General features: G+C 44.9%; 1 pseudogene; it reads left to right on the top strand.

Annotated features, from left to right (window-relative positions):
* Window positions 1-61: 61 nt before the first annotated feature.
* LOC142856733 (cofilin-1 pseudogene) lies at window positions 62-27,101 on the top strand (annotated as a pseudogene).

Genomic DNA, 27,101 nt, shown 5'->3' with positions numbered 1-27,101 from the left:
TCCCTGGGGGCCACACTGAACCTGTTAACTGAGGGTGGACCTTAAGCGAGCCCCTCAGGCCATGGTCCCCAGCTGTGCGAGACTCAGCGGCGCTGAGACTAGCCAGTTGGTGCGATTGATTGAGATCGCTGGGAGTCCCGCGGGAGTACGGACTGTTTCCCGGGCTCAGACCATCCCGAAATCTTTTGCCCCGGCAGCTAGAGCGGGTAGGTAGAGCCGGGATCCAAGGAGTCATATCCTTCAGGCAAAGGGCTGTGACGTAAGGAGGCGGCTATCCACGTGGTGCCGGAGTAGGGTCCCCCCCACCCCCCTCCCTGGAGCGACAGCCTGTCAGTCACTGCCGGCTTCTTCTGCCCTTGCACGCATAGTCTGGGCCTCTGCTGACCACAGCAGCGTGGCTTAAATTGGCGGAGTTTGGGGATGGGAGACAAATTGTTACTTTGGGAAGGTAAATCCAGACACACACACAAAAAAAAAATTAATACTTAAAACAGCTTTGTGATAATAGTGATGTCCAGGACTGGGAAATAAAAGTTTGATGCATTGGTCAAAGTCTCCTGCTGTGCGGCGCTCAAGAGGAGGAAGAATTAAAGACACTAGAGGAGTGTAGACGGGTAAAGGGGACAAAGGGTGGGGACTGGTGAGGGGGCACGGTGCTGCACTCCAATCTCAACGGATGATTTATGCCTGTTCCAGAACGATGGTACAAGACTGCGCTGGGCTAATGCAGGCTCGAAGCCTTCCAGAGATTGCATGATCATCCAGAGTCCTTGCGTCCTTGCACCTCAACCGGTTGCAGAGAACGTCAGCCCGGCCCTGAGGCGCATGGGGTGTGTGTGTGTGTGTGTGTGTGTGTGTGTGTGTGTGTGTGTGTGTGTCCTTTCACTGTGGCGGTCCAGGGATCCAAACATTCCTTTCTGCGCTGAAGGGTTTTCCTCATTGTTGCTGCCTTTGTGCATCAGTGTTGCCAATTTACCGGAATTCCAGACGTGGTTGCACAGCAGGGCTCAGACTGACCACACCAGCCCAGCCGCGTTTGTGTAGGGGACCACGCAGCGTTAATCCCAGAATAACGCAGAAAGGGGAGGGGGACATAAAACGGTGGGGATGGGAGGGGTGAGTAAGACAGCGTGATCTATCCTCCCTCACACATTTCCAGTAGAGAAGAAAAAACACTGTCTCAACGCAATTCCAGATCTACTGCCCTAGAAGGAGGTCTGCACCGCACATGTTTTTCTCGGGTATTTGTTTATACCTAAGGATGCTTGTGTCTACATTTGGAGAATAAGCCTATGGACCAGTTTTTTTGGAAAGGCCCAAAGTAATTCGTTTGGGATGTAAGCCAGCATCGCATCACTTCTGTCTGATGCAAAAGTGTGATTTGTTTCACATTTCTCTCTCCGTATGTGTTCATGGGCTCTACAGACACTCGCTGGAAAGGGACATGGGAAAGCGCTCAAAAGTGAACTTTACTGAGTACATTTATGCCAAGTAGCTTCCTTGACAGACATTTTTGTTATCTATATTATCCTACTCCCTCATCTCAATGTCAAATTATTAGAAATATATCCAAGTATTTGCTTCTACCATGAGCCAATTTCATGCTCCCTGCCCTGATCATGAGGTTATACAGTCCCCTTGAGTAAATCAAATTTCCATTAATAATAACCCAACCCTGGATTTCCTCCTGAGTACCACTGCCCCAGCTGCCCTCTGGACAGCTCCAATATAAATGTCACAGGATTCAGCCTGAGTCCTAAGCTCCAGGTCTTGAGTAAGTAGCATCGCCATCCACTAGCGCCTAAGATATTCTTGATCCTCCTGCTTCTTACATCCAAATGCAACGGATCGTGAATTCTGCAAAGATCCAGTTCCATTCACTTCCTTAATATCGTCGTCATAGTCACCAACCTCTTTCATCTGCATTATAGCAAGAACCTTATCATTGGTTCCTTGCTCTCGATGCTGCTCTTCCCACCTGTTTTCCATCCAGGAAAGAACTACTTGTTTTAACAACAACAAATGTCATTACGTGTATTTATCTATTTGTTGGGAGAGGGATGCTTGCACGTGTCCCAGGCATATGTATAAATCAGAGCACAATTTCCGGAGTGGGGTTCTCTCCTTCCGCCATGTGGATTCTGTGGACCAAATTTGGGTTGCCGAGCTTTGTGGCAGTCACCTTTACCTATGGATCCATCTGTCTAGTCCCTATTTTTTTTTAATTACTTCATTTTGTTTTTGAGACAAAGCCTCATGTAGCCATGTTGTCCTGTGTAGCACATAACGGTCAGGCCATACAGACTCTGAGAGAGGAGGTGGGAAGAGTGGAAGAGTCAGAGGACCAGGAGGAAGTCTGCTGTGAAATCTTGTCTTCTAGAAATGACAGGGAAGGGATACCCACGACACCTCAACCGTATGCATGCCTGAGCAGGAGCTGAAGGATGGCAATACCAAGGGAGATGCCATCATGGAAGGGAGCAGTGACACAGGCCCCCCCACCCCTAGACTGCAGGCAACTAAAGACTTCTGCAAGAGGGAGAATTAGTCCTCCCTGAAGTTGAGTCTCCCCAACTGGTTGTCCAATTCCAAATTGTCAGCCCTGAAATCACATCTGTAAGAGCAACACTAAGGAAACTCAGCAGGTTGAATTTTTTTTTCTTTTTTTCTTTTGGTTTTTCGAGACAGGGTTTCTCTGTAGCTTTGGAGCCTGTCCTGGAACTAGCTCTTGTAGACCAGGCTGGACTCAAACTCACAGAGATCCGGCTGCCTCTGCCTCCCGATCAGCAGGTTGTATTTATGTGCTTATAGATATATATAATGAGAATATGCAAAGAAAAAAAAGCCATGAATTTGAAAGGGAACCAGGAAGGGATATATGGAAGGGGTTGGAAGAAGAAAAGGGAAGGGAGAAATTATTATATTTTAATTTTTAAAATGTAAATATATATGTTTTTGAAACTACTACCTGATTCCCTAAGCATGTGGGCAAAAGTAAGAGACCTTGTACAGAGCCAAAGGTTTTCAGAGTTGACTAACTTCCTGGCACGTCTCCTGATTCTAGTTCCTAACCTGGCATCCCCTTACAACAGAGTGAGAAGCTGGGAAGTTCCTGCAAAACAAAGCCAGACAAACCTCATCAAAAACAACCATAGCGACGAAAGCGTGGCTCATTTGTTGGTAATCAGAACACTCAGCACACCCAAAGCCCTGGGTGTTCGATCCCTAACACCAGAAATATATATATAGTACCAAAAGGTATCAGAGGAGATCAAATACGGTTCAATAGGTCTGTGATCCCAGCTCTTGGAAAATAGATGAAAAAGTCTAACTGGAAGTTTGAGCTCAGCCTAGTCTACATACTAAGTGCTAGGTCAGCATTGCATGTCAAGCGAAGAGGAAGAAGAAGAAGAAGAAGAAGAAGAAGAAGAAGGAGGAGGAGGAGGAGGAGGAGGAGGAGGAGGAGGAGGAGGAGGAGGAGGAGGAGGAGGAGAAGGAGAAGGAGAAGGAGAAGAAGAAGAAAGGGAGGAGGAGGAGAAAGAAGAAGAAGAAGAAGAAGAAGAAGAAGAAGAAGAAGAAGAAGAAGAAGAAGAAGAAGAAGAAGAAGAAGAAGAAGAAGAAGAAGAAGAAAAGGAGAATCAGAAATCAGAGATATTTTACCACTGAGGTAAATTTATGACACTTTTGTCTTTAGAAGTTGGGGATTTTGTTTGTTTGTTTTGTTTTCCTAATAACTTCAGACTTGTCACATTGAGGACCAGGTCTAAGCTATAAGTTAGTTAGTGGCCCGTTCCCAGTAGATAGCCAGAGTTGATGAACCCTCAGCAAGACCTTATGGACAATCTGTGCAGGAGCCATATTTTCTATAGCAAAACCACAAAGACCTTAGGTATAACATAACAGCAGGGTCCTCTTGATTTCTGAATAAAGTCATGTGGAAATCTGTGCATGGTAGTTCACACATTTAATCCCAACACCCAGGAGGCAGAGGCAGGTGGATCTCTGAGTTGGGGGCCAGCCTTATCTACATAGTGAGTTCTAGGACAGCCAGGGCTACACATAGAAAAGAAACCCTGTCTCAAACACACAAGGACAAAACAGCAATAACAGTTCAATAAAAAATATCTTGGCAAAGATTAAGAAAATCAGCACTTCGCTGGAGAGATGGCTCTCAGAGGTGAAGAGCCCTGGCTGCTCCTCCGGAAGTCCTGCATTCAATTCCCAGCAACCATATGGCAGCTCACAACCGTCTAGGATGAGATCTGGTGTCTTCTTCTGGACTGTAAGAATACATGCAGGCAGGGCTGGAGAGATGGCTCAGTGGTTAAGAGCATTGCATGCTCTTCCAAAGGACCTGAGTTCGATTCCCAGCAACCACATGGTGGCTTACAACCATCTGTAATGAAGTCTGGTGTCCTTCTGGCCTACAGACATATATGCAAACAGAATAGTGTGTCCATAATAAATAAATAAATATTTAAAAAAAAAGAATACATGCAGGCAGAATACATGTATACATAATAAATAAATAAATCTCGAAAGAAAGGATGGGAGGGAGAGACGGGGGAGAGAGAGAAAGAGAGAGAGAGAATCAGTGCTCTAACAAGTCCCAGTGACAGGGGGAAAAAGTTAAGTAAAATTAGAATGCCCCCAAAGTACAATTTAATATTTTAATAAGGTCACAGGAACTCCTGGGAGTCTCTGGGGCCGAGGCAGGAAAACATGCTCTGACCCAGCCAGAGGCACAAGCACCTGTTAAGGAAGATTTCACAATGCAGAGTGATGGAAAGAAATACAGCAGCAGGGTCAGAACGTTCAACGTCCTAGCTTTCAAATTCCTCTCTGGGGAGCAACCTGCAGGTAAATGTCAGTGGAAAACACCAAGCTAGTTAAAGAGTCTTGAGGAACAGAAGGCCAACAGGATTCCAGTCGTCCAGTCTTTCTTGTATCTCAGAAACTGTGGTTATATCAAGCTCTGTAATAAAGACTATCCAGACAAAAAAAAAAACCCTACATAGGGACAATTACCTCATAGTCACAGTCACATGCAAATATAGCCTTCCATGTTCAAAGATTTGGGGCATGCAACAGAAATCAACCAAGATCTTCAAAAAAACAAAACAAAACAAAAAAAAACTTAAGTCTCTCTTCTTCACCATCAGGCCTCAGAACCTAGTATAAGACTTGGTACAATAAATAAATTTAAAAAAAAAAGACTTGGTACATAGCAGTCCTTTAGTAAGTATTTGGAGACTGAATGAATGAAATTAAGCAGGAAATACTCTTCGTTTGGCTTCTGGCGTTTTACCCAAGTCAGAGCCTAAATACTGAGCTTGCAGGCTACGCCTCATGCTGAAATGATCTTGAGATCTTGAGTACCAGAAATGCCAGACATCATCCGAGTGTTTCAGAGCGCAACCTCTTCAGGCCCATGGTTAACTTTTCAGTGTGCACTAAAGCTTGGTTGTTTTTCTCCACTGTCCTGGGGCACAATAGGTAGAGACAGTTTTGGTTTTCACTGCCGTCTAGATGCCAAGGGTTCTGATAAACATTCACAATCGACAGGACAGGGCATCACAGTCAATAATAATCATGCAAGACCAAGAAACTCTGAAATAGAAGATCAACCCTTTAAGAACTTGACAACAGGGAAGTATCGACCTGCTCCGTTTCCGACCTGGACCAGTTCATCCCTCCTTAGGCAACCTGGTGGTCCCCCGCTCCGGGGAAGTCACCATATTGATGCGAACTTAGTGCGGACACCCGATTGGCATAGCGCACTTCAACCCAGAACTCCTGGACTCGTGAGACATGCTACTATCTCAGCTTCCTGTGTAGCTAGGACTACAGGCGTACGCCACCACACTGGACACTAAGAGAGACTTACATAGATCTCCTGAGTAAATTGGGAGCATGGGGACCTTGGGGGAGGATTGAAGGGAGGAGGGGAGAGGCAGGGAGGGGAGCAGAGAAAAATGTAGAGCTCAATAAATATCAATAAAAAAAGAATTAAAAAAAAAGAACTTGACAATAGGTTAGAACTGATTTGGAGTCCTGAAATCCCAGCACCTTAGGGGTTAAGGGGGAAGAATTGCTATGAGTTTGGAGTGAGCTTGGGCGGCACAGTGAGACTTAAAAACAAACAAAGTCTTTGATAGCAAAACCATTGAGCTGCATTTCAGATATCAAGAATAAAACCACAGGGGCCAGAGAGGTGGCTTAGCAGTCAAAAGGCTGGCAGCTCTCCCAGAGGACCAAGGTTTGATCTCCAGCACCCACGTGGCGGCTCACATGTAACTGCAGCTCCAGATGATAGGAACCCCTTTTCTGACCCAATGGATCTCTGGCCTGTATGTGATGCACAGACCTACATTCAAGCAATACACTCACTTTCTTAATTTATTTTTTGTTTGTTTTGTTTTGTATTTCAAGACAGGGTTTCTCTGTGTAGTATTGCAGCCTGTCCTGGAACTCACTCTGTAGACCAGGGTGACCCAAACTCACAGAGATCCACCTGCCTCTGCCTCCTGAGTGCAGGAACTAAATGTGTGCACCACCATCGTCTCAAAATCCTGTCTCTAAAACAAACAAGACAAAAACAAAATTACAAGGGGACAAGGGGTAGGGGCATAAGTAGGCAAGAGAACTTGGTATACATCATAAGGACTTGAGATGAACCCCTGGCACCCACATAAAACAGTCAAGCATGGCCCCAGGAAAGGAGGTGGAGGGGAAAGACATGGGAATAAAATAACAGGGTTTTTGGGGCGTTTTGGGGGGTTGTTTTTTCGAGACAAGGGTTTCTCTGCAGCTTTGGAACCTGTCCTAGAACTAGCTCTTGTAGACCAGACTGGCCTTGAATTCACAAAGATCTGCCTGCCTCTGCCTCCCAAGGGCTGGGATTAAAGGCATGCACCACCACCACCGGCTAAAATAACAGTTTGGGGTTCAATGAGAGACCCTCTCGTAGGGAAACAATCAGGATACTTGACATTCTTCTCTGGTCCACTTGGGAATTTAAAGAATTACACACACACAATTTTAAAAAAAACCCTCAAACACACACTCACACATTTGATAGAGCATACAAACACACAAAAAAGCAAAAATGTAGCAAAAGAAAAATATCAAAATCATAGACTGCATTTTAAGACCCTTTTTGCTACTATCCTTGCATGTTATTTTCCTTTTTAACAGTACTGACTTTGAACCTAGGGCCTCACCCTGACTAGACAAGCACCATATTGCTGAGTCAGCCTAGTGTTCGTCTTTCTAATAACTAGAAAAATCACTGGGCAAAGGACTAATTCTGTAGGCCAAAGACAAGCTAGTCAGGGCGTCGAGTGCATGGAACCCCAGCTCTTACTGTGGCTAAGGCAGTACGATCATGGCTAATGGACCAGCCTGGGCTAGACAATGAGATCCAGAAGTAAAACAAAACAAACATAACCCTGAAAAAAAAAATCAAAGTCCACACAAAAGAAACAGATAAGCCAAGCTTGGTGGCGTGACTTCTAGTCCCCAGGGCTGAAGAGTCTAATGTTTCCATGAACTCATGAGTTCCAGACCAGCAAGACAGGCAGAATGGTGAAGTAATGCAAGATGGCTACTCTGGTGTTTGTTGATGAGTAGAAGAAAGAACCAGGCACCCAAGTGGATGGGTTTCCAACGGGGAAACAGATTTCAATAGCACCATGAGTTGGCAAACTGTTCAAGAATCTATCAGCCTTACCCAAAACAGGCAGGAGGCTTAGGAAATGGTCAACAGAGCTACAGGACATCGCCTACCGAGAAATGAAAAAGTCCTTTCCCTTCAGTCCACTTAATTTGAGAGTTTGGCCTGCCTGAAGAGCACTGATTGCACACACCCCTCCCCTTGAATGAAGTGCTTCTCAAGATCTGCAATGCCCCAGAGAAGACTTGAGAGGTTGTTACACTTGCCCCGTTCACCTAGGAAGAAACCACTTGCTCCATGGGAATCAGATTTGCTGCCATCTCCTTCCAGCATTCTCTAGACCCGTGTGGTGACACGGACCTGGGTCATCTCAGCACAAGGAAATCAACAACAACAACCACAGTGGATGGGCCAAGCCAAAAAGCATTTCAGAATGGAGACAACAAATCTGACCTCATACATTAGTATTATTTAGACAAAAGCTAAACAAGAAAGCACTTCTCTCTCTTCTCCTCCCCAGGCGGCTAGTAGCTGTTTGTCCCCCTCAAACCCCAGGGGAAATGTTTCCTCCATTGTCATGGGAACTCCGTCTGTTCTAGGACAGTCTCTTCTCTATGCCCTATCACAGCAAATACCACCAGGACTCTCCTTCACAAAAGACATCCTTTGGATATAGACAGTATGTTCCTCAGGTCTTTATTCCCTTAAGATAGGGTCTTGGACAGCCCAGGGTGGCGTTGAACTCTATAACCAAAAACAACTGAGCTTCTAGTCTTCTTTCTCCACATTGCAGGGGCTGGAATCACAAGTGTGCACCATTATGTGGGGTTTTTTGTTGTTGTTGTTGTTGTTTTGTGGGGGGGGGGGTTGGTTTTTTGTTTGTTTTTCGAGACAGGGTTTCTCTGTAGCTTTGGAGACTGTCCTGGACTTCATTTTGTAGACCAGGCTGGCCTCGAACTCACAGAGATCTGCCTGTCTCTACCACCCGAGTGCTGGGATTGAAGGCATACGCCACCACCACCCAGCTTCCATTATGTGGGTTAACTAAACTTTTAAAATACAAAATCGATTTATTACAAACAAAATGCAGACAACATTCTGGTATCTTACACCCAGTTTAGCCCAGTATTGACATCTTATATGACTATGGTTCATTCATCAAAATTAATACTAAGGCTTTTTGGTTTTTTGAGACAGGGTTTCTCTGTAGCTTTTGGAGCCTGTCCTGCAACTTTGCTCTGTAGGCCAGGTTGGCGTTGAACTCACGGAGACCCGCCTGTCTCTGCCTCCGGAGTGCTGGGCTTAAAGGCATGCACCACGACCACCAGGTTAATATTAAGTATTATTAACTACAGTCCACCCTCTGAGCAACTTTGCTTGTTTCTTTTTTCTTTTCCAAAACCCCACCAAGAAGAGGCCACTTCACGTCTAGTCACGTTTGCTTAAGTCCTGTTTGTTTTAACAGTTTCTCAGACACTGTTTTTGATGACCAGGGCAGTTTTGAGGTGGACAGGTCAAGTGTTTTGTATGATGTCCCTGAAGTGGGATTAGCTTGTTTTTCTCATGACTACCCGGGGGTCCTGTGGAGGGCAAGGCCCCCAGGTAAAATGCCTTTCTTTTGCCATTGAATCAAGAATATACTGCATCAGCATGACCTATGATCAGCCAAGCTGCTGCTGACCTTGGTCACTTGGCCAAAGCAAAGTTTGTCTGGCTTCTCTGCAGAACTTAATCCTTCCCCTCCCTTTACATTTTCCACATTTTTTTGTTAGTTTGGCTTTGGTTTGGTTTGTTTCTTCTTTCCTTTCTTTTTCTGAAATAGGGTTTCCCTGTGTAGCCCTGGCTGTCCTGGAACTCTATAGACCAGGCTGGCCTCTCACTCAGAGATTCATCTGCCTCTGCTTCTCTGCGCTGGGGTTAAAGGCATGTGCCACCACGCCAGGCTTTGTTTTTTTGAGACAGTTTTACTTGGCCTAGGCTGGCCTCAAACCTGCTACTTAGCCAAAGATGAGCTTGAACTTCCAACCTTTCATTTCTTTACTTGCCAAGTGCTAGAATGACAGGGATGTGCCCCCATGCCCAATACATTCTACACTCTTTAGAAGGAAGTTCGAATGCAGACCAAGATGCACCATATCCTTAAATGATAGATCCATTAGTTCGTTCCTATTTGTTTATTTATTCAATCATTTATTTATTTTAAAATAGGTTCCTTGCTGTTTAGTTTGTATTATGATCTATAATCTAGTATGACATTTTTATTTTATTTTTTTTCTATTTTCTTCAAATTTTCTTTTTTAATACATTTCTTATTACTCCAAACATTTCAGGTTTAGGGCTCATTTGGTAGGATCCGAGTTGAGTTCCCAGAGCCCATATTTAAAAAGCCAGTCATGGTAGTACACATTTACAATCCCAGTACCAGGGACGATGATCCCTGGGCCATAATACTGACCAATCAGAGAGACCAGTGGAAAGCCTTGCCTCAAAAAGACATGATGAAGGAAAGTCATTGGTTAAAAAATAAAGAAACTGCCTTGGCCCATTTTATTGGTTAAAACATAGGTGGGTGGAGTAAACAGAACAGAATGCTGGGAGGAAGAGGAAATGAGCTCAGAGACGCCATGCTCCCCTCTCCCGGGCAGACGCGATAGCTCTGCTCTCTGAGACGCATGGACGCATGCGGCGAAGCAAGCCACCAGGTCAGACATGCTGAATCTTTCCCAGTAAGACCGGTGCTACACAGTTCATTAGAGATGGGTTGATTGGGATATCAGAATTAGCCAGTAGCCGGGCGATGGTGGCGCACGCCTTTAATCCCAGCACTCGGGAGGCAGAGGCAGGCGGATCTCTGTGAGTTCGAGACCAGCCTGGTCTACAGAGCTAGTTCCAGGACAGGCTCCAAAGCCACAGAGAAACCCTGTCTCGAAAAACCAAAAAAAAAAAAAAAAAACAGAATTAGCCAGTAACGGCTAGAGCTAATGGGCCAAGCAGTGTTTAAAAGAATACAGTGTCCGTGTAATTATTTCGGGGCATAAGCTAGCAGGCGGCCGGGGTGCTGGGGACGCAGCCCGCTGCTCCTTATTACAACAAAGACAAAGTGGTCAGCACCAGATAAATGACACCTCAGGTAAGCTTCTAACCTCCCCAGACACATGCACATAGATGCACCCAAACACACACACACACACGCACACGCACACGCACACACACACACCCCTGTTTGGTCATTGAGAACTTGCTGAGTTGACTCTTTGGTCTCTTTAACATACTCCATCCTCGTGGGATTTGGGGTAGGTTGTGTTTGTTTTATGTTGTTCTTTAGTTTTAGTTTTGAGCCCTTCCTTACTTGCCATCACTACGAGATGGTCTGAGGGCTGGAGATAAAAAGATGTCTTAAGTACATCTTCTAGCCGGGCAGTGGTGGCGCATGCCTTTAATCCCAGCACTTGGGAGGCAGAGGCAGGTGGATCTCTGTGAGTTTGAGACCAGCCTGGTCTACAAGAGCTAGTTCCAGGACAGGCTCCAAAACCACAGAGAAATCCTGTCTCGAAAAACCAAAAAAAAAAGTACATCTTCTATATCGATCACTTAGCATAATATCAATCAAGGTCTTGAGCTGTCTTTTTGCAAGGCTAAGTAAGAAGTGACCCAAAATTCCAAATATGCTAGACAAGCATTCTACCAGCCCCCCACCGAGCTATATCCTCAATATTCTCTGTCTCTCTCTTTGTCTCTGTCTGCCTGTCTCTCTCTGTCTCTCTCTCTCTCTCTCTCTGTGTGTGTGTGTGTGTGTGTGTGTGTGTGTGTGTGTGTGTGTGTGTGTGTAAATGCCATGGTTCACATGCACTTGTGGAGGTCAGAGAACAGCTTTCATGAGTTGGTTCTCTCCCTCCACCTTGTGAGTTCCACAGGTCAAACTCTAGTCCCAACAGTTGGCAGCAAATGCTTAGCCACCCTACTGGCCTGATTTTTTTTTTTATTTTTATTTCAAGACAGGGTGAACGTCAGTTGTCCAGGTTTGCTCTGAACTCACTTAGTAGTCCTGACAAGCTTTGGGACCGGGGCTGCCTTTTTCTGGGCTTGTTGAGAGGCTAGAATTACAGACCTGCACCACCAGGCCCAACTTCACACCTTCTTGTTCTTCATTTCGAAGCTGAACATTTGCTGAACATGCATTATGGTGCCAGGTATAAGCTAAAACGTTTTCTTTTTAAATGCAATGTATCGTCACCATGTGTGTGAACCATGTCAGGAGGCTTTGAGGTCCAGGGAACACAGGCCATGGTGTGTGTATTGTGGAGCTGGCTCTCTCCATTCATCTTTACATGGGTTCCACAGAGCTAATTTAAGCCTCCAGGCTTCTGCTACCAGATGAGCCATCACACTATCCCTGAGCTAAAACTTTTATCAGACATCATGCAAAATCCCAGCTAACCAGTGTTCAATCGATAAATCTTGTTGGTAACAGATTGTCCAAGGAAACGCTTTATGATTTAAGCTAAGAGAGCCTGCCCAGTGAGAGTATGAGCTTCTCATCCAGAATGGAACAAACTGATGGACTTGCTCATATAAAAACTCAGTTGGGAAGTGTGGTGCCACAGCATTTGGGAGGTAGAGTCAGGAGAATCAAAAATTCAAGGTCATCCTTGCTACGTAACAATTTCAAAGACACTCCAGATTGTATAAGACCCTTTCTAAATTTGAAGACAAAGAAAAAGGAAGAGGAGGAGGAGGAGGAAGAAGCAACAGCAATCAGATGTTACCATGCACAAACGTAGTTCCAGCTGCTTTGAAAACAACATACGAAGCTCACTTGAGCCTAGGGGTTTGAGGCCAGCCTGGACAACACAGCAAAGCTTCATCTTAAAATAATACAGAACCAACAAAAATTATAAGGCGATTAATAACACTGAGTGATAAGTCTAAGAAAATACTTGCTAAATACACCTGACCCTGACATAAAAAGACTAATATGTACTCTTTTTTCCCCCCCATTGGTACTAGATGTGGGAGGATGAACCCGTGATCCTAGCACTTTAAAACGGTGGCACAGCCAGAAAATGGTGACACACACATTTAATTCCAGTGCTCTGGAGAGGCAGAGGTGGGTGGGTCCTTGAGTTGGTAGCCAGTTTGTTCTACATGGCCAGTTCCAAGACGGCCAGGGCGACACAGAGAAATCCTGTTTTGAAAAAATAAATAAATATAATGTACAAGGATAAGGACTTTAGAGTCATCCTCAAGCATGCAGCAGATCTGAGGCCGTCCTGGAACACATAAGATAAGATGCTTTTCCTTAGAAGGGAGGAAGGGAGGGAGGGAGAGAGGGAGGGAGGGAGGGAGGGAGGGAGGGAGGGAGGGAGGAAAAGAAAGAAGGAAGGAAGGAAAGAAGGAAGGAAGGAAGGAAGGAAGGAAGGAAGGAAGGAAAGAAAGAAAGGCAGAAAGAAAGAAAGGCAGAAAGAAAGAAAGGCAGAAAGAAAGAAAGGCAGAAAGAAAGAAAGGCAGAAAGAAAGGCAGAAAGAAAGCCTGCAAACACAGCAGTAGCTCCCACTTATAGGGTGCCTACCACCAGGCACAGCGGTATATCAACCTTATAGGTATCATGATTACTCCTATTTTACAGATAAGGAGACTAAGCTCAGAGAGTTTAGGTGATTTTCTCCAAGATTACGCATTTAGATCATTGCATACCTGGAATTTAAGCCCAGTAAGCACAGCTACAGAGTATAAGCTCAGACTTTCTCTGAAAACAGATCTGTGATCAAAAGACAGGGGTATGTAATTAATAACAGGAATAATTCCCAAGCTCGAGAGGTAAGATCAATGAGATAGGCAGGGGAAGGTAGCCCCCCTCATTCTAAGGGAGATGGAGAATGCCTTAAGATTTACCCATCCACAAGCACTTACCCAAATGTTCCCATCCTGGATTAGTTGAGAGCTCTTTCCAGGACAGTAGCTTGGTGTAAGCCGCTGTCTAGATTCGTGCTTGCTGAACTCACCCTGTGTTCAGCCATGGAGATGCTCTAGCGTAGAGGGTCCCGTGGGCTCAATGCTTTCAGTAAATGGAATGAAAGATCCTATGAGAAACCAAACAAGCAGGCAAGCTCTCTTATGCCAGTGTTACCCAGTTCTTTTAAATGTTAATATATTTCATAATAGGATAGTTTTTTAAGTGATTTTTATTTTGTGTGCATTAGTGTTTTGCCTGCATGTATGTCTGTGAGCGTTAGATCTTGGAATTTCAAATAGTTGTGAGCTGCCATGTGGGTGCTAGTAATCAAATCCAGGTTCTCTAAAAGAGCAATCAGTGTTCTTAGCCACTGAGCCATTTCTCTGGCCCCAGACAACCACCAAAATAAACATTTAAGTATTATGTGGTTGTCAGAATCCAAGTGACAGACACAAGTTTTTCTGAAATCTTAATTTTTCCATTGAAAACATAAAATCTCCACCTACTGATTATAATGTACCCTATTATTATTGAAAATCTTTAGTAACATATACATCTTTAAATGCTCTACTTTGTCTGAATCTATTGCAGGACATTTGTATGGCAGATCATAAAAGATATAAAATTTTGCTTATATGCTTTAGAAATTATATATCCTGTCAACATGAAACTAGCACTACATGTAATTAGTATTTCACCCTAAAAATAACTCATCTTCAAAGGTAGGTCCATCGAAACAGGAAAGGTCTTTTTCAATTACTGTAAAAAGAAAATATCCTGCACTATTAGCCCTAGAGATGAGCCAGGCATGGTGGTGCACACTCGTAATCCCAACATCAAGTTGGCTGAAACAGGAGGATTGCCATGAGTTTGAGGTCACTTTGGTCTACATCCAAAGATCCAGAATTACATAGTGACACCCTATCTCTCTCCTTTTTTGTTTGTTTGTTTTTTCGAGACAGGGTTTCTCTGTGTAGCTTTAGAGCCTGTCCTGGAACTAGCTCTGTAGACCAGGCTGGCCTCAAACTCACAGAATTCTACCTGCCTCTATCTCCCAAGTGCTGGGATTAAAGGAGTACACCACCACCACCTGGTAATAGTTTCGTATCTCAAAAAAAGTGCTTGGGAAGCTGGGAAGCAGAGAAACAGGGGGCTGCACTGGGCCTCACCTGACCATGGCAAATACAAAGTGATGGAAAACTTACTCATTTAACTAAGTAGTTTTGTTTTGTTGTTTTTTTTTTGGGTTTTTTTGTTGTTGTTGTTGTTGTTGTTTTGTTTTTTCGAGACAGGGTTTCTCTGTGGCTTTGGAGCCTGTCCTGGAACTAGCTCTGTAGACCAGGCTGGTGTCGAACTCACAGAGATCCGCCTGCCTCTGCCTCCCGAGTGCTGGGATTAAAGGCGTGCGCCACCACCGCCCGGCACTAAGTAGTTTTAGAAATGCTTTGTTACAACGAATTTACATCTTACACAACTATACTTAGGATAGACTATAAGGCTCAGCGGAGTGCTAGCCGTGCAAGCGTGAGCTACTGAGCTTGGTTGCTATTACCAGAAAATAAATGAATACATAAATAAATGCTCCTTTTAGCTTACATAATCGTACTCAACGTCCATATAGTATTTCAGGTGGGAAAGTGGAGGGGGCTTTCGGACACAAGGCTGGAGAAACAAGCCGGGCAAATTCTTTTCTTCCAACAAGTCCCTTTGAGAAGGGAGATAAAGATAAACTAACTTCCCACCTAAATGCCTTTCTCTCTCTGCCTGAGAGCTGGCTGGTTTTCCTCTGCGCTCTGTCTTCCATCCCTGCACGAATGCTTGCTTTCTGTTGGCCCCTTCTTGCTCATATCATTCTTTCGATTAGTAGCCAGACCACTGCCCCCAACACCAAAGAGAAGAAAGGGTGCTAAAACAAAGACGTTGCAAACTCAACTTCACTTGCATTGTTAATTAGCATTCAGAGTAGCAGGTGTCCTGGTGGTAGCCTTCTCCGATGTCTCAATTTTGATTGATTGTCACCACCACCACTGCTCATTCGTTCCTCTCTTTTGAAAGATTTTATTATATTTCTTTGTTTATGTGTATGTGCGGGTGGGGAGAGCACGGGTCATGGCATGCGTGTAGAGGCCAGAGGACAACCTGTGGGTGTGTGTTCTCTCCCTCCACCACGTGGAGATGAACATTGTCAGCTGAATGTAAGTAATTCATATGACTGTCAAGAGAGGGGTATGATAATCATGTATGTAGTATATTTAGCTCTTAATAGCCTATGTAACCAAGTGTTTTGAGGAAGTGGGGATGGTTTGGTTGTTTTCTGAGACAGTCTCCAGTAGCTTAGGCTGTCCTCCAACTCTCTGAGTAGCTGAGGTGACCTTGAATTCCTAAAGCTTCAGCCACTGTGTCCCCAGTGCTGGGACTGCGGACGTGCGGGCGTGCACGACGCACAATCACACCCAATTGGAACAGGTATTTTTATCTACTCAGAATCTCCTAGTCAGGCATTATCCAAACCCAAGTTCTTATCATCTTGAAGATGTTTTTGAAAACAACTGTCATAAAATACCTCAAAAATATTTCATTGATAAAACTACTTCAGAGACAGCTGGGTGTGGTGTTACATTCCTATAATTCCACCACCCTAGAGGCTGAAGCAGGAGGATTAAAAGTTTGAGGCCATTCGGGTGTTGTGGTTCTGGATGTTAACCTGAGCGATGAAGGAGGGGATGATCAGATGGTCCCTCAATGGAGCAGGGAACGTTTTAATGAGCGATGATTCTGCAGAGATGCTGAGCCAAAGGGAAAGTCTGCACAGAGAAAGGAAGTGTAAGCTAGAGAGGCTGTTAGACACAAGATACCCCTACACCATAGTTAAAAGAAATTATTGAGCCAACCTAGGTACATAGCTCATGCTGGCTGGGCTAATCAGAGCTATTTAGTGAGACCTTGGCTGAAAAGGAAAAAAAAAAAAGAATCGTTGGGGAGCTAGGGTTAGAGGTAAGTATACCCAAGACCCTGGGCTCAGTGCCCACCACTTCCCGCCACCAAAAAAGGAATCTCTAAGAACAAAGATGTGAATGTCCTACTTTTTTTTTTTTTGCCCAGGAACATTTTTTTATTTTTATTTTATTTTTTAAATTTATTTATTTATTAAAGATTTCTGTCTCTTCCCCGCCACCGCCTCCCATTTCCCTCCCCCTCCCCCAATCAAGCCCCCTCCCTCATCAGCCCAAAGAGTGATCAGGGCTCCTGCCTTGTGGGAAGTCCAAGGACCACCCACCTCCATCCAGGTCTAGTAAGGTGAGCATCCAAACTGCCTAGGCTCCCGCAAAGCCAGTACGTGCAGTAGGATCAAAAACCTGTCCGCTATGTTCAGCAAGTCCGGTTTTATCCCAGGCTTTTTCCCAGCTGGCCTTGGTGAGTTCCCGATAGAACATCCCCATTGTCTCAGTGTGTGGGTGCACCCCTCGCGGTCCTGAGTTCCTTGCTCGTGCTGTCTCTCTCTTGCTCCTGATTTGGAATGTCCTACTTTTTGCCTCTCTTTGGTCTAAGCTACTAATCACAAATAATCGTAGACACTGCATTTTAATAGTAACACATTCTCATTCGACACTATCTCCTGCAATTTGAGTTCTATGAATTAGTAAACCAAAGTACATTAAAAGTTATACATTCAGCCAGGCGGTGGTAGCGCACACCTTTAATCCCAGCACTCGGAAGGCAGAGGCCGATCTCTGTATGAGTTCACAGTCAGCCTGATCTACAAGAGCTAATTCCAGGACAGGTTCCAAAGCTACAGAGAAATCCTGTCTCGAAAAACCAAAACCAAAGCCAAAAAAAAAAAAAAAGTTATGCATTCTAGCCAGGCGTGGTGACACAAGCCTACAATCTCAGCTAGTTGGGAAAGTCACAAATTCAAGTCCTGTCACAGTTACAGGGTGAGTTAAAGCCAGCCAGAACAACTCGGTGAGACTCTATCTCAGAATGAAAAGTACAACAATGAAGCTGGGCGGTGGTGGCGCACACCTTTAATCCCAGCACTTGGGAGGCAGAGGCAGGCAGATCTTTGTGAGTTCGAGACCAGCCTGGTCTACAAGAGCTAGTTCCAGGACAGGCTCCAAAACCACAGAGAAACCCTGTCTCGAAAAACCAAAAAGTACAACAATGGCTGAGGACATGATTCAGTAGTAGGACCCCCTGACAAGGGTCTGGGTCCAAATCCCAATACTCTCTTCCCTTCTCCCTACCCCAAAAGAAAAAGAGAGAGAAGTAGACTCGGGCATGACTCAGAGATAGAGCACATGTTATATGCAAGAGCTTGGCTTACTACTCAGAACCCCAAGAACTAAAACTTCAGGCCAAAACTTGAGCAGGCCATGGTGGCATACACCTACAATCTGAACTCTTGGACGGCCGAGAAGAACTACCAAGCTGGAAGCCAGCCTGGGCTACAGAGTGAGGCTCTGTACTGAAAACAAAACACAATTTTTCAAGAGGATATATCTGAGTTGGACTGATCGATACTCACACTATTGGTGGTTTAAATAAAATGCATATAAATGTCTATGGTTGCCAGGCAGAGGTGGTGCATGCCTTTAATCCCACCCAGCACTCGGGAGGTAGAGGCAGGCGGATCTCTGTGAGTTTGAGGCCAGCCTGGTCTACAAGAGCTAGTTCCAAGACAGGCTCCAAAGCTACAGAGAAACCCTGTCTCAAAAAACAAAAGCAAGCAAACAAACAAACAAAAAAGAACAGGTCCAGTCTCCGAACTTCCTCTTTTTGTTCCATACTCCAACAAATCCCTCCCCTAAAAAAGAAACATCTATAGTTTTACTAAGACATGCCTCTCTACCCACCTCTAGCCTACTTTACGACTAAATTTTAGTATTTTCTGTTAATAAGAATGTGCTGGTCCCCAGAAGTCCTACATGACAGCCAAAGTAGATGACCTGTGTCTGTGGTCCAAAGGTTGTGAGCCTCCCAGTCTGATGGTCACTGAATAGCCAATATTTTACCCCTTTGCCAAGGTGTTTTCTTAGAAATCTTTCCAGAAAACCATCTCTTGAAAAGGAGTAAAGCCTCAACCCTTGGACCCTGAGATGATTAAGGTAACTGTTTTACTTGATGATAAACCATGGAGGAAGTTAGAGAAGGAAATGTTTAGCTCTCAGGGCTGCCTTTGTACACATTGCAAGTCTGAAGGGCTGTAAGATTTGGTGGACAATCATGGCTCCAATGTCAAGCTGGGCAGCACTCACAAGGGAGTCTTGTAAAGATGACAATCTCCAACCAGTGCCTCAAGACCTTCCCACTATTAAAACCAAAGCAATCTTGTCAAACAACTCTCTCTCTCTCTCTCTCTCTCTCTGGAAAGCTCAGCACAGCCAAAAAACAATTTACGCGTTTACGCGAAGGCTTCTATTCTTCCAATGAAGGGATGCACGTAGAATTACAGACATCAGAGATGACCATGGTGAGGGACATCTCTGTCATCTACCTGGAGCTGAACAATGAAGACCCGTGTGTGACAGGGGCCTCCATGGGCACTGCATGCATGTAGTGCCCACAGACACATGCAAGCAAATCCATTACATACATAAAATAAAAACAAATATTTTTAGAGAAATGTCAAGGGATACATCTCAGTGGGAGAGCACTGGCCTAGCATATGTGTAAAGGGCCTGGGTTCAGCTCTCAGCACCAAATTAAAGACCAGAAAACAGAAACTCAAACCGACACCCGGGCTCTGCATCAGACCAGTTCAGTCAAAATCTCTGAATGTGGGGCAAAGGATACAGGTTCTACTGGGCAGCCAGGGGGAGAAGCTGAGACAGGAGAAGACATAATAATAACTCCATAGAACCATACGGACCATACGACTAACGGAAGGGTTTGAAGGTGGTTGTATCCGTAGACAATTAGTATAAGCTTCCTGGTGGCTTTAGTAACAGTTTCACTCGTAAAATGAGCTCTCCTAGGTCAAGCTGATTTTCCCATGACCGAAAAATTGACTTCACTCTGTGCTTGCCCATACATTAATAAAAAGGTATTCTTAATCTTCCCGTGTGGTTTAGTTTGGGCTTGTTTTTGTTTTGAAAGTATTTTTTTTATTATTGTTTTAAGCGTAGATACAGTGAAGAGAGAAATCTAGCCAAGCGTCAGAAGAGCTTCATTCGGCCAGAAAACCATCACTACATCTCTCTCGGAAGAACTCTATTGAAGAAGAATTGATTTGAAGTTCAGAAGAGCTAGGAGCATAGCTTACTGGTAACGCACTAGTCTGAGGGGCACGCAGCTAGGGGGAAAGAGAACAAGCTTTTTTGTTTTTTGTTTTTTCAAGACAGAGTTTCTCTGTGTAGCTTTGAAACCTATCCTGGAACTCGCTCTGAAGACCAAGCTGGCCTCAAACTCAGATCCACCTGCCTCTGCCTCCCGAGTGCTGGTGTTAAAGGCGTGCGCCACCACCTGACTGGGTGTACAATCTTGAGCTACTAAGTTGATTATAGCAGTTGATAATAGCTAACATCCTAGAATTTCAGTAACTGCCGCACGAACAATTTACCAAAAGCAGCTGGGGTGCAATGGAGTAGCGAAGGGATTTCTTAACCAGAGAAACTTCATCCCTCTGCCACTCGTCTCGTCACCCCTCTAAGGGAACCCAGAGTAGCCTCATTGCCCAAGAGGAAGGAGCTCAAGGCCGGTTACGCAATGCCCCCTACACTCCGAGACGGGGCAAACGGCAAAACAAGGATTGCAGCCAGACTTGGGTGATCCAAAGTCTAGGTTCCTCCCCATGAAGTTCAAGGGTCATTCCTACCTCTGACAACCGCACCAAACATCTTGGCTGCCTTCACAGTTCTACCTCACGCCATCAAATCTCATCCTCAGACCGGACTCTCTAACGTTAAAGCCTCAATTGGCAACATGAATTAGTTAACACGGGGCATACTTAAGAAAGAACATTGCTCTTCTGTAAAATTTAGCTACTACTCAGCGGCAGCTCGTCTTTGTCCAAGAAACAGTAACTCCCAAGTTACCAATTCCTCTAATGGCTTTGGACTTTGCTCCATTGGGGGATGTTTGTCCATTTTTGAGAGGATCTTCATGTAGCCCAGGCTAGTCTAAAACTATGTAACTGAGAGCTGGAGAAATAGCTCAGAAGAACTCTGGCTGCTCTTCCAGAGGATCTGGGTTCAATTCCCAGCCTCCACATGGCAGCTCTCAACTGTCTGTAACTCTAGTTTTGGTGGATCCGACACCCTCACACACACATACATGCAGGCAAAACACCAATGCACAAAAATATTTTTTAAAAAATTGTGTGGCAAGCCGGGCGGTGGTGGCGCACGCCTTTAATCCCAGCACTTGGGAGGCAGAGGCAGGTGGATCTCTGTGAGTTCGAGACCAGCCTGGTCTACAGAGCTAGTTCCAGGACAGGCTCCAAAGCCACAGCAAAAGCCTGTCTCGAAAAACCAAAAAAAAAAAAATTGTGTGGCACACGCCTTTAATCCCAGCACTCGGGAGGCAGAGGCAAGCAGATCTCTGTGAGTTCAAGACCAGCCTGGTCTACAAGAGCTAGTTCCAGGACAGGCTCCAAAACCACAGAGAAACCCTGTCTCGAAAAACCAAAAAAAAAAAAAATGTGTAACTGAGATGACATTTAACCCCTGAGTCTCCTGCACTTACTTCCTAAACTTTGGGATTATAGTTGTGCACTCCCATAATAGGTTTATGTTTTTCTGAAATCTAACCAGGGCTTCCTGTGCACTTAACCAACTGTTTAACACCCTGGCTATGGTTCCCCAGCTGTGTATAAAAAGAGAAATCTTTATCTTGGACAGGAATGACCACATTTTCAAATGTTGCTGATAAGTTTGTCTTTAAGAACCATTACATGAGACAACATTGAGCAGCTAAACTATATCATATATATAGGTTAGAAGAAAGGGGGTGCTCTTGCATTCTTACCTTTTGGTTTCTGACAGACATCACTTGACTTAGGTCTCTGTAAATGAATTTCTAGATAACACCGGAGGAAAGGACAATGGCCACAAAGTCCCCGATAGAAAGGGAGTCAGTCATTTATTAATCAGTATCATTTCAAATACCGCAAAAGACAGCCCTTAATGTGCTAAGATGTTACAGACACGAGAAACTTATACATCTCTCTCCTCAAACAACACATCAATCGGCACCTTAAAAAAAAATGGAAAATCCCAACATTTTTTAACAGAATAAGGCAGAAAGATCAAGAGTTTGAAACCAACATGGCCCTCAAACCCAGACTGTCTCAGAACAAAAAGCAATTAAAAATAACAAAAGAAAAAAAGCCCTGCAATGGTAGCACACAGCCAGCACTCAGGAGGCAGAGGCAGGTGGATCTCTGTCAATTTGAGGCCAGCCTGGTCTACAGAGTGAGTTCCAGGACAGCCAGGGACACACAGAGAAACTGTGTCTCAGAAGCAAACAAACACATTATCAAAAGCAAAGCTAGACTGAGACCAACTCATTGCTGCCATTGGGGTGGCTCAGCTGATAACAGCGCCTGCCACCCAGGCCGAGGACCTGGGTTTGATTCCTCCAATCCACAAGGAAGAAAGGCAAGAGACTCCCTCTGTTGTCCTCTAACCTCATAAATGGTTTTTTCTCTTCTTTTTTTTTAGAAAAGGTCTCACTGTGTAGTCCTGGCTAGCCTTAAACTCTGTTTCCCAGATGTTAGGATTAAAGACGTGCCTGGTCCAAAATTTTTACTAAAATAAATAATTCTAAAAAATCAACTCGGGGACTGGGCAGTGGTGGTGCATGCCTTTAATTCCAGCACTTGGGAAGCAGAGGCAGGTGAACAGACAGATCTCTGTGAGTTCGGGACCAGTCTGTTCTACAGAGCAAGTTCCAGGACAGGCTCCAAAACTACAGAGAAACCCTGTCTCAAAAAAAAAAAAAAAGTCAATTCGGCCACGTGGTGGTAATGCACACCTTTAATCCCAGCTTTTAGGAGGCAGAGGCAGAGGCAGGCAGATCTCTGTGAGTTCAAAGCCAGCCTGATCTACAGAGTGAGTTCCAGCACAGGCACCAAAGCTACGGAGAAAACCCTCTCTTGATAAAAACTAAATAAATGAATAAAATCAACTCGTTGCTTTAAGGCAAATTTCTCTATAGCAAACCAAGGAAGTACTGTCAGGATTGACGATAGCTTTCTGTTTACTCCCCAAAATGACAATTTAAATGAAAAGGCCTCAGGTTGAATTACAGCAAAAAGAAACAAATTCCTGTTTTCTAAGCTTCTCCCTTAGCCTCGGCCCTCAGAAGTCTGCCATGGAGATAGGGCTGGAATGTGGCTACAGGCTAGGAATCGACTCAGTGGCTGGGCAGCTAAAGTCAGGATTGGTAACAGAGCCCCCGAGGTCAGTCAGTGGAGGTGGTTTGTCCTTTACCTCTAGGCCTCAGTCAGTCCTATACAGCCTAGGATCTTGGTTTGATTGGCGGCATCTAATTCCCATTAGAAACTATAGCATTCCCCTTAGAATTGTCTGCTTTCTCCTCCAGCTCTCTATCGCTTTGTGAAGTGTTGCTCCTTGAACATTTGGAGGCGCCTCGTCGCATGTGCAAAGACGCGGGTCTCAAATACGTGCGCTGTAAGATCAAGCTAGTAAAAAACGAAGAAGAAAATGTTTGGAAAAAAAAAAAGAAAACGTTTGAGATGTCAGTGTCTCCTTGAATGGATGTTGAAGACAGTAACTTCTTCTCAACTGAAGGGGGAACCACGCTCCTACTGGGACAGCTTTAGGAGTCATTATTCTGAGTACAGCCTACGTTGAAGCCTGATCTGCCATGAGCAGGTCACTGACTGAAAGAGACTGAACATTTGGCAAAGATGCTATAAAACCTATCTTTAAACAGAGTTAAGTCCAAATGTGTGTTCTCTAAGCAACTGTCAGGTTCCAGCTCTCCTACGTGGCCAGTCTTGAGACACACAGACGGGAGACCTCAGAGTCTTTCTACACCTTGCACAAGGGAGCAAAGGGCAGAAACTGATCATATGCACCAAATCTTGATGGCCAGAAATTCCAAACTTAGTGCAGCCAACATCTCTCTTGCTCTCTGGTTTTTCTTTTTTCTTTTTTTCAAGACAAGGTTTCTCTGTAGCTTTGGAGCCTGTCCTGGAACTAGCTCTTGTTCAGCGGATACTTTAGTGCTGAGGTACTTCCCCAGGCCCCCAACCCTTTTTTTTTATTTTTTTATTTTTTTGGTTTTTCGAGACAGGGTTTCTCTGTAGCTTTGGAGCCTATCCTGGAACTCCCTTGGTAGACCAGGCTGGCCTCGAACTCACAGAGATCTGCCTGTCTCTGCCTCCCAAGTGCTGGGATTACAGGAGTGCGCCACCACCGCCCGGCTCCAACCCTTTTTCATACTGACCCATCCTGAAATTCTTTTCCGAGATGAAGCCAAAGATCTAACTTTATCTGGGGGAGAACTCCTTGGGCTACCATAGGCAACAGCATGGAACTGCCCTGCCTCACGCACTGAAACCTATGAGCCCAATACACCCCTTCTCTGTGCACTATCCCCCCCACACACACACAGGGATATTGTTGCTGTTTAATGTACTTATTTTATTTTTAATTAAATATATGTGTGTAAACTGGATGACTCTGAGCTCTTTTTCTTTTGTTTTTAGTAATTGTGTGTGTGTGTGTGTGTGTGTGTGTGTGTAGAGGAGAAATAGAGAGAGCACTTTACATAATAACTTGTTGTTGTTTTGGATTATTTTTCTTTTAGTTCCTGCATGCAGGCGCTACACATAAACTCATGCAGGCATACACATGTGCATATCAGTAAGTAATTAAAAAAAAACAGGAAAAGGAAGAAGAAAAAGAAAAGAGGGAGGGGTGGAGGAAGGCAAGGGTCAGTAACAAGAATGTCAATCTCTGAGTCAACTCAAAGGATATTTCTAGAAAGTTATAATGTTTTGTTATTCTAATTTTTAAATCGCATTGTATGTGCATGCGTGCGTGGGTACCGGTTTGGAGGTCAGGACAACTTGAGTTGGTTTCCCAGGGTCCCTCTCTAGCCACCAGGTTTAGCAGCAAGCACCTTTTCCCACTGAGCCTTCTCGCTAGCCCCACAGCTATTTAAAATGTAAAATAAGTCAGATTTTCTACAGTTAATTTAGATTATAAAATCTGCTTGTCTTTAAGGATGGCGCATTTTCCATGTCATTCATGGGTTTAATCAAAACTTTAAAAGGTGGAGAGAATGGCAGAAGATCAAAGAAGGAGAAATAGGTGGTAAGCTGTGGTCAGTTTTACATCAATAGCACACAGCCGCCAACTCCTCCTATTTCTTGATAAAAACCCATTAATTCCAACTCCCTCCTGTGCTAACATCCACTTCCAGAAAAATATGCTTGGACCTGCCTCGCGCCTGCATGCCTTTCACACTGCGAGGAGCAGAGGTGCAGAAACAGGCTGAGCCGCTGCAACCTTTCTGCTGAGTTCAGCGCGTCTCTGGCACCTCGGCCCCTCCTCCACCCACCTATGCAGTCCTCTCAAGCCCCCATCGCCGCCTGGGGTCGAAGACAGATCAGATAAGGGCACAGAAAAGGTTACGCGCGGTGACCAGACAGAGTACAAGCATCCACTGTGGGATGGGTGGCAAGAAACAGAACCCCGTGAGACTGTTTTTCCACACGTCCTGAGAGGAGTCCAGAAGGTTGCGTTTTTATCTGTTTTGTATCTTAAGTAAATTCACTAATTTAGAAAACCTGGACTTCCAGGCAGAGTGCAAAAACGGAGGTGCTGGATTTGTGCAGCCGGTCCAAATTGTGAGCCTCTGTCCCATCGCTGCTCCTTCCATCCATCCGTCCTTCCTTCAGTAGGGGTAAAACGGGCTTTACATACGGCCTTTCTCAGCAGCCCAGGTAACTGAACCCAGACACTTCTGCATGCTAGACAAGAATTCCACCACTGAGTTCCATCCTCAGCCCTCCAACATATGTGCTCTTTGAGGGGACTCTGGGGTTCAAGAAGGTTTCTCTGTGTAACCCTGGAACTTGTTTTGTAGACCAGACTGGCCTGGAACTCAGAGATCTTCCTGCCTCAGCCTTCAGAGTGCTGGGATAAAAGGTGTGCACACACCTTTCATTTTATTTTTTTGAAACAGGCTCTCACTCTAGTTCAACCAACCTTTTGCCTCAGTTTCCCCAGTGCTGGAACTGCAAATGTGAACCACCACACCTAGACAGACAATAGACATAATAATTTCTTTGTCAGTAGGAGTGCTCTCTAAAACAATGACAAAGCATAGCGCACTATTTATTTATTTGTTTGTTTGTTTATTTATTTATTGCAAATGGAGTCTCACTAAATAGCCCTAAATGGCCTAGAATTTTGTTGGGAACACCAGACTGGTCTCAAACTCACAGAGATCCACCTACCTCTGCTAGGATTAAAGACACAACACCTGGCCTTCGTTCTGCCTTCTAAGACTTGTCTGACAGTCTTAAGGAGCCCAAACTGACTATGGAACCAAACAGTGTCTTAAACCTCCGATCATTCCTACCTCCTGCGTGCTGTGATTACAAGTACACAGCACCACACCCCGTCTAGGTGGTGAAGAGAATGGAATTCAGGACTTCAAACCCTCTACCTAAGGAGCTCCAGCTCCAGCCCTTAAGGCAGACTCTTAATCAAAGCATCGTTTAGAGCTCTGTCCTGCAGGACCTCCTGAGTAAACTGGGAGTATGGGGACCTTGGGGGAGGGTTGAAGGGGCAGGGAGAGGCAGGGAGGGGAGCAGATAAAAATGCAGAGCTCAAAAAAAAATCAATAAAAAAGAGCTTTGTCCTGCTTCTGCCCCCTACAGTGTCCAACTTATTCTCTCTGATTTAAGCAAAGAATTAATGACAGTCAGGTCCCAAAACCTGCAGCAGTTCGGGTCTTCCAAGGTTCTCCTCAACCCCCTTTCTTTGTGGACACGTGGCCTCAGGGGTGGACTTTCTCTGATGGTATCACCAAGGTGTTTAGGGACTTGAAGGTGCACAAGTCCTTAAATTCCCAGAGGAAATGAAGGACACAAAAAGGCAGTGTTCTGCCTGAGGACAAGGAGAGGCCATCCTGGAGGAGAGCAAGGAGATCCCAGGAGGTGATACAGGGCAAACTGGACGATCAAACAGTCACCGCCTTTGTCAAGATGCTGCCAGACAGGGACGGTCTCTGTGTTCTCTAGGATGCAACCTGCGAAATCAAGGAGAACAAGGAGGACCTGATGTTCATCTTCTGGACCCCTGAGAGTGCATCCCTTCAAGGCAAAATGACCTATGCCAGCTCCAAGAATGCCATCAGAAACGACAGGCATCGGGCACGAATCATGAACAACCTGCTAAGAGGAGGTCAAGGACCACTGCATCCTGGCAGAAAAACTGTGCAGCAGGCAGTACCATCATCTCCGTGGGGGGCAGGCCTGTGAGCCGCTTCTAA

Source organism: Microtus pennsylvanicus, chromosome 9 (assembly GCF_037038515.1).
Source record: "Microtus pennsylvanicus isolate mMicPen1 chromosome 9, mMicPen1.hap1, whole genome shotgun sequence".
In the NCBI taxonomy this organism is placed as follows: Eukaryota; Metazoa; Chordata; class Mammalia; order Rodentia; family Cricetidae; genus Microtus; species Microtus pennsylvanicus.
Note: the sequence above shows the minus strand (reverse complement) of the source record. Positions and strands in the feature narration are given on the sequence as shown.